At 35.8% G+C, this 8,614-nt stretch overlaps 1 pseudogene; it reads left to right on the top strand.

Annotated features, from left to right (window-relative positions):
• Positions 1-5,652: 5,652 nt before the first annotated feature.
• LOC146369806 (uncharacterized) lies at positions 5,653-6,969 on the top strand (annotated as a pseudogene).
• The last annotated feature ends 1,645 nt before the right edge of the window (positions 6,970-8,614 follow it).

Here is an 8,614-nt window from a genome sequence, read left to right on the forward strand (position 1 = left end):
ATAATCTTAGATTCACATCTTAAATTTGACAAGCATGTAAAGAAGATTTCTAAGACGGTCAAGGCTAATCTGAATTGTTTTAAGTTAATTCGGCACTATATACCCACTTCAGCAGCTCAGATATTTATGCATTCTATGATATTTTCTCATTTTTCATATTGTATGACAGTTTGGACCCGAGCAGCACCATCAACAATTCAGCCTGTGGTATCCTTATATAACCAATCTTTAAAAATAATGGATAAAAAATCTGTTCGGTGGCATCACTGTCACGTTTTAAAGAAATATAATCTACTTAGTTTTAAGAGTTTTAATAATTTGTGTTTTCTTAAATTAGTTTTTAAATGAATAAATAGGATGGCCCCAGAGTGTCTCAATAGATACATCCAGAGACAAGATAGTCTCTGGATTACTAGGAGTAAGGTGAACGGCAACTGCAAGATATTATATCGCAGATCTACATTCGGTCAGTCAGCTTTTTCTATAAAGGCTTGCCATCTGTGGAACACACTTCCAACCAAAATCAAATTAATTACAGACATTAGATCCTTTACATTGAAGTGTGGTTAAAGGGAAATCAAAGTTGTAGTCATTTTAACTAATGATTTTAATTTTATTTTAAATTATTGTCTATTAATTGTAATTGTATGTATGATGTAATTTGGTTTTATGAAAATGTATGTTTTATTGTAAAATGTATCTATTTAGATTGTAAGCCCAACAAAGGAAAATTGTTGAAAATTAGCAGTAGCTATAAACCTATGTGCGGTACATCAGTTTCATGTCTTGCACTTGAACTATGTTAAACTGCACTGTCCCTTTTAAATAAATAAATTCAAAATCAAAATCCAACAAAGCATTTAAGTGACTAATTTTCAATCTGGAATCAGTGAAAACTAAAAAGTGGCTCAAAATAAATAATAATAAAAGAAATACATATTCTATTTAGTTTATAAAATATATATTTTGTAGGAACTGGATGTGTTTTGCCATGCCTAAAAGCAATAAAGTATGTTATTCAAATTTTTTCATCTTATGTATTTTTCTGCTGCATTAAAAAAGATGTTTTGTAATGAATCTTGAATGAAGCCTCTTTAATCTGTTAAATCAAACTTCTAAACAATAGCGGTTGTGATACAACATAGTATCATAGTAATGATACAATGTTACAGGGACACTGAATATGGATATTTAATTAAATGAATTAAAATTCTCTTGGATCGAGATCAAAAAGGCTGATGGCCAACATTTCTGCAACTATTTGCAGTCTGGCTTGGACAGCCTGCAATCACTCTTAGAGAGATGCAAATAATTGCTGTCTAAGTTATAAATGCTGATGTCCAATGCCAACATGTCGCCATCAGTATGATTGTGTTTTTGTCAATGAGCACAACTCAAATCAGATTGCACACAGGATAAATGCTATCAGACTGTTAGGTGGCTGAACCAGTCCTATGGCAACATTTAGGAGGTTTTAGTGACAGTACTGTATGTCAATTGACAATCTAATTTCCAGTAAAATAAATAAATAAAAACATTCACTGGCAAAGTTTAACTTTGTGGAAATAATTTGCAGTTAAAAAAATGTGAAATTGCAGTGTATATTATTGCAATACTTAACACATCACAAAATGTTAAAAATTGCATTAATATTATATCATTGTCTAAACTGTTATGTTGATATTGTATCACGGGGTGCCTGGTGATTCCCACCTCTGCTACAATAAATCACATGCTTTGTAATCAAACCTAGAAAATTGCATTTTCAAACATATAGTCCAAATGGTCAGTTTTACTCCAAGCCCATGACCATGATAATACGGACACCATAGATATTGTGAAAAAACAAGTGACTTTCCAAGTTTCTTTTCATTTTAATTTTCATTATATACTTTTCTGTGCACTTTCCACATAAAGTAAATTTCCCATTTACCTCTTAACACCCTCGTACACTGAAAAAATGGAAATTTGCAGGCTTTTGAATTTGCACAAATGAATTTAGTTAATGCTACACAAGCCTTTCATGTTTCTCTTATTTACATGATTAAATAAAGTACCATTTACTTGATTATAAACAATACTGAGACTACTCATTTTTCTTGCGTTGATTTAAAGTGACTAAATTAGAATACTAAAACCATTGTAATCATGTTTGACCACAACCGGAAATGATGCAATATAGTCAAAGACAACAACTAAATATGATTGGATAATAAGACCTAGAGTCTTATCCAATAAGACAACAACATAATTTAAGGAGAGCCCAATTGACCGCCAGATTCTGGAAGACTGTTTAGCCACATGCAACCTTTGGCACTGAGTCAGGCATACTGAGAAGGTAAGTAATTTAAATACATTTGTTTTAGTTGGGTACGTTTTCACAGAATTGTTGTAGTGCATGCTATATGAAACGTAATCTGTAATGCATCTACATGTTGTTTTTACAGTGCTAGCTAAAGTTGGTATTAGCTTTGTGGCTAAAACTGAAAAATAGTAACAAATTGCAGCTGTTGTCGGTCAGATATGGAACTTATGCATGTGACAGAGAGCACTGACGTTTTTGATGGCTTAGCAAGTTAAAACATCACTGAGAGAGCGCAAGCGTGTTTGTGTTACTCGTGCTAGTTATGGCTACAGTGGCTAATTAGTCCGGCTGTAGCTGGGGGCCCCACAGTGCCATACCTTAATTCTTGCTGCTGACACGCACTTAAGTTATAATAAGGATCCTGCCACCTTAGACGTGGGTTTAAGAACCTGTGCCCATAAATGCCAAATCATTTTTCCATTTAGTCATTGTTTTAGGTGAAATGTCACTTACTTGACTATTCTATTGGTCAAGCCCAAATACAGTTGTGGTCAAAAGTTTACATACACTTGTAAAGAATATAATATAATGGCTGTACCGAGTGTCCCATTATTTCTAAAACTCTGATTTTCCTCTGATAGAGTGATTGGAACAGATACTTCTTTGTCACAAAAAACATTCATGAAGTTTGGTTCTTTTATGACTTTATTATGGGTTAACAGAAAAAAGTGATCACATTTGCTGGGTCAAAAATATACATACAGCAACATGAATTAGCAATTTTGGTGACTTAGAAAGTTGTCAGTGAACTGAGCTTCATAGCATGGCCTCTTAACTTCTTGTGAGTGATTATGAGTGACTACAGCTGGTGACTTCTCTTAGGCCAGTTAAATAGGGCTCATTGGATACAAACGCCCACAAACGCTACAATGGGAAAGTCAAAGGAGCTCAGCATGGATCTGAAAAAGCGAATTATTGACTTGAGCAAGTCAGGAAAGTCACTTGGGGCCATTTCAAAGCAGCTGCATGTCCCAAGAGCAACAGTGCAAACAATTTTTTGTAAGTATAAAGTGTATGGCACTGTTTTGTCACTGCCAAGATCAGGAAGAAAACGCAAGTTATGCTATGCTGCTGCTGCTGAGAGAAAATTAGTCAGGAGGGTAATGAGTCAACCGAGAATCACCAAATATCAGATCTGCCAAGAATTAGAAGCTGCTGGAACACAGGTGTCATTGTCCACAGTCAAACGTGTTTTGCATCTCCATGGACTGAGAGGCTGCCTTGCAAGAAGGAAGCCCTTGCTCCAAAAGCGGCACCTTAAGGCTCGACTGAAGTTTGCTGCTGATCACATGGACAAAGATAAGACCTTCTGGAGGAAAGTTCTGTGGTCAGACGAAACAAAAATCGAGCTTTTTGGCCACAATGCCCAGCAATATGTTTGGAGGAGAAACGGTGAGGCCTTTAAACCCAAGAACACCATGCCTACAATCAAGCATGGTGGTGGTAGTTTTATGCTGTGGGACTGTTTTGCTGCCAATGGAACTGGTGCTTTACAGAGAGTAAATGGGATAATGAAGAAGGATTACCTTCACATTCTTCAACATAACCTAAAATCAGCACGAAGGTTGGGTCTTGGGCACAGTTGGGTGTTCCAACAGGACAATGACCCCAAACACACATCAGAAGTGGTAAAGGAATGGCTAAATCAGGCTAGAATAAGGGTTTTAGAATGGCCTGCCCAAAATCCTGACTTGAACCCCATTAAAAACATGGGGACAATGCTGAAGAAACAAGTCCATGTCAGAAAGCCATCAAATTTAACTGAACTGCACCAATTCTGTCAAGAGGAGTGGTCAAAGATTCAAACAGAAGCTTGTGGATGGCTACCAAAAGCGCCTAATTGAAGTGAAAATGGCTAAGGGACATGTAACCAAATATTAGCACTGCTGTATGTATATTTTTGACCCAGCAGATGTGATCACTTTTTTCTGTTAACCCATAATAAAGTCATAAAAGAACCAAACTTCATGAATGTTTTTTGTGACAAAGAAGTATCTGTTCCAATCACTCTATCAGAGAAAAATCAGAGTTTTAGAAATAATGGGACACTCGGTAGAGCCATTATATTATATTTTTTACAAGTGTATGTAAACTTTTGACCACAACTGTAATACAGCAGATATCTACAAGGAGATAAGTTTGTTCAACAGAGTATGTCTTATTAAGTGATGTATTGTGAATTTTCCAACATCGTCCTAACAAAAATTAGGACCCTTCCCCCCCCTTTTTTTTTCTACTTTGTGTAGAACATATGTGAGCTGCTTCTCAAAACATTATGTATAAATGAGAGAAAGATTGGTACTTTAAAGAAACCATTGATGCTCTTCTGGACTGGAATACCTTTTTTCAATTAAAATTAATGTTTTTTGTGATGGTGGAATTTTTACCTTTATGATTACAGAAGTCAAAACATCATATGATGATTGCTTACCATCTAAACTCCCCATCTCTTGGCAATTCTGAATTAGAGGGCTCAGCTGTATCGGCCTTTCTAGTGGATTTAAAGAGTTAAAGACTTAAAGAGGAGATAGCTTAAGTCATTAGGTACATATTCCCTGACATTCTAGAGGTCGACCTTGGACAGTGTGTGACATGAAGAGTATAACTTATAGAAAGGGAATGGTACTGGCCCAAAGGGCAGCAGGTGGATTGCCAGAATACTGAAAAACCATATCTGCATTGTACCACAGCATATTCTACATTGTCAGAGAGCTTGGTGGCTGGTACAGAGAGCATGACAGAGCTTTTGAGCTCAGCCCAGTATCATCAAGAATATTCACTCTCATTTCACTCTGTGAACTCCTTGATACTTATCCATTGGTTGACTATGAGATTGGATCAGTCCACATTGTGACTTTAAAAAGGCATATAGAAATAAAAGGTGTTCATATAAGTGTAATAGGTTCAGTCGCATGTATTTCATTAGATAAATTCCTCTTTTTTTATGTCTGATCTTTATAACTTTGACTATTGGGTATGGATAGCTTTATGAAAACTAAACTGAAATGATTCTTTCTGAATATGTAATTTTTTTTTGCCTACAGAGTCCTATGGTCCTAAAGACTGTTTTGGCTGACAGAACCTGTCGAAGGCTCACTCTCTAATGGAGCGCCTGAATCAACTGAGGATCTCATCGTTGAAGTCAAGAGACAGTGTTGTCTTCAGGGCAGTTTCAGACTTCAGTTTATGGATTCCTTGTTTGGGAATGAGTTTCTTAACCTCACCTCAGTTTCAGAAGTAGCAGACAAAGGGACTCTTAAAGCTATTGACATGTCAAAGCCCACCACATGGACATAAAAAGAGTAACAGAGTTGGTGAAACTCAAGATGGAAAAGACTTTTTCATACAGAAGACATGAAGATGTTCGTGATGCACCAATGGTGGAGGCTTTCATGGCAAGTTGGCCTGCTCTATTTGATGTCCATGAGGTAAGGTTTGCCTCATACACGGTGTTCTTGTGGTATTAGCCTAAAATGGTTAAGGCACAGTTGTTATTTGACAGCCCATTTCTTCAGCATGAGTGATTGCAGCCTTCTTCCAGGTATTAAACCTTTGAAGCTCATTCCTCTGTGCTCATGTTTTCAGATCAACGCTGAGTTTAAGAGAATTGCCACCATCCCCCCTCAGACAAAGTTCGTGGCTCAGCTGGCTCTCCACTTGGACAACCTGGTGAAGTTGGTCAACAGAAGAGGAGAGCTTGGACTAATACTGAAAAGAATTGTGACATAAATGGATAATGTAAGTGATAAAGCCCGAATTTCAAATGTTTTCCCATGATAAATTCTCTCATATTGTATTTTTACATCTGCTTGTTTTTTTTAATCTTCACTTTGTCAACTTATTATTAATTGCCAGTAAACCTATTGTTAATTTGTGTGCCTTTACTTTAAAAACATTCATGTAAAGTACACTATTAAAACTTAAATGAAGGACAAGGGCTGAATGAAGATGCTAATTACATACATTTCATTTCAGTGTGAAGATGTTGATGCTGCGTCTGTCAAGGGAGTGTATATCTACATGGGTGAAGACCCTGGCATGCTTATCCGGGAGCATGTGGTATGTACTTGTCTTTCTTTTTCCTTTTTTTTTTTTTTCAGACTTTCCACAGTGTCATATTATTTACTTGGCATGAAATGACTAACATGGCTTCTTTTTTACAGGGCATGGAAGAACGTGCCATCAGTGAGACTGTTGAAGACACCACTGTTTGAATTTATCTTCTTAAAGAGCAAGCTTCAGCAGATGAACAAGAGTTGTCCTTGCAGGCATCAGGGTGGCGAAAAATTTGGATAATGTAGCATTTGCTGTGATAATGCTATTTGGACTCATGTATGCATTAAACCTTGCCTACCCTGCTGACCTTCGCTACAACTTTGACGTTTTCCAGAAGGTTTTCATGGAACTGGATGGAGCTAAACTCTCTAAAGTTCTTGCTTTCAAAAACCATCTGTTTCATTGAGAAGTCAAAGACTGCACTTCTGCAATTCTTTGCAGTTTTTCATTTTGTGTTCAGTAACGTTATACTGCTTATGTTTTTATTGCTTTCCCCTCATGTGACTGCAATGCAGGATGATTTTTCCTTTTGGTATCATGTTGTAAGAAATTTTTACTGACGATTTTTAGCAATATATTCTAAGTCAACCTTAATGTCCTGCTTACATGTTTAAAATGAAGATTAAAATTCATGTAGGTGTTTGGTATTAGTTATGTAACAATGTCATTTAAGGCTCAACTTAGTTGAAAACTTGTACAGAAGCTGAAACTGTTGTCAAATAATACACAAGTTATATTTGTGTAAATCTGTTTATTCATAAAAGCGTGTTGCTTTTTTTTAGATAGTCTTAATTTAGTTTACATTTTCAATTGTGTAATTAATACAAATGTTATATGTAAGAGATGACAGGATCATCTATAAGCACTTTCTTTTATTTGCTGCTAAGGTCATTTTTTTGAGAAATATTTGCAAATATATTCTCAAACTAACTTTTTCTTTTAGTTATTTCTGCAGGCTATCTTTAAAAATGTGTTAACAAGTTTATATGGATGTGATTTTGGACTTGTTCATGGCAGAATTGCTGCTTTCACTGCTGTTACAGTTTAATAAAGGTGAATTGTTCAGTAGCACTCACAGTCTTTGCCTTTTTTGTCAATAATGATCAGTTAATATTTCAATTGAAAAAATTAAGTAGGATTTAAAGCCATAAGTTGTGTTGCAGGAACATAATTGCAATGTGTTTACATTACATAATATCATTGCGTACCACTGGCAAATAAAAATAAGTTGGTGTTAAACATTAAAATATGTTGACATTATGCAATACATTGATATTATGATAACAGATTAATATTAGTACATCAAACATGATTTTTTTTAAGTAATCTGATGTAAATAAAATACTTTGATTTGACAAGCATTAATTACTTGAGGGAAAGTGGAAAATTAAGTCAGTCATACTTATTCATATTATGTGGGACCGATGTACACAATAAAATCAAGTAAATTGAAAGAACTTTTTTTTTCAGTGTATTTGTGACACAGAGCAGGAGATATTAAACTCTGAGCCAAAATGTGCAGAAAATGTAGCAGCCTTAATTGAATCTCTGAAAAACAAGGGCATGGTAATGGTGTGTATGAAAGAATTGCATCTACAAATGTCCTCTTAGGTCTCAGCTCATTATGTCTTGATCTTTGAAAGCTATATGCTGCTGCAGTCAGAAGCTAACCCCACAATGCACTGTGTTTAAATGACCATTCTCCATGTCTACTCTCTGTCTTTTTTGCTTTGGTCAGGAAAAGAAGAGATGTGCTTTTGAAAATCTCATAATTACCATGGAGTAATCAGCCCATTTAACATTCGTCTTTCCTTTTGTCCAACATGTACAAAGGCTTAAGGATGGCTAATTGGGCGAGAGGGCTTACCCAAATGGTGCAGACTTAGGAAGAAAAATTGCTTTCAACATAGTGAGATATGAAGGTCTACGTCCTGTATGAATAATTTTCTGATAACATTGAGATCACTCTTTTAGTTTTTTTTGAGTAAGGCAAGCGAACGGAAAAAAAAAACCTGGCTGAGCACAGCTTCCAGTCACTGTGCTGCTTTGTGAGTGAGGACTGCCTGCAGCCCAAGATAAAATGACAGAAGGTGACAAATTCATAACGGCTTTGTGTTCCTACAATTCATATGGATTCTAGGGTTGGACGGAAATAAGGTGACACGGCTGACAAAGATTTCATCTGACTTAACT

The sequence above is a fragment of the Perissodus microlepis genome, chromosome 17, assembly GCF_051167445.1.
Source record: "Perissodus microlepis isolate ML-2025 ecotype Zambia chromosome 17, ASM5116744v1, whole genome shotgun sequence".
In the NCBI taxonomy this organism is placed as follows: Eukaryota; Metazoa; Chordata; class Actinopteri; order Cichliformes; family Cichlidae; genus Perissodus; species Perissodus microlepis.